The following is a 274-nucleotide window of genomic DNA, read 5'->3' as shown; positions in this document are numbered from 1 at the left end:
ACACACACACACACACACACACACACATACGATGCATACACCATGACTCTCGCACACTCACATAATCATGCTCAAACACACCAACCTTCAACCCATTCCCTCCCACAGTTACATTTATAATCCCCATACCCCAGCTTCATCCCGAACCCAAATCAATGCAAACAGAAAAAGAACAATTATTATATTATGATTTGCTTTGAAGGTGGTTAGTGGGTGCTCTGCTGTGGCTTACTCCTTCTTTCCTATCAAGCATCTATCGCCCTTATAGCGCTGC

This window comes from Aplysia californica, unplaced genomic scaffold (assembly GCF_000002075.1).
Source record: "Aplysia californica isolate F4 #8 unplaced genomic scaffold, AplCal3.0 scaffold00040, whole genome shotgun sequence".
Classification (NCBI taxonomy): Eukaryota; Metazoa; Mollusca; class Gastropoda; order Aplysiida; family Aplysiidae; genus Aplysia; species Aplysia californica.
Note: the sequence above shows the minus strand (reverse complement) of the source record.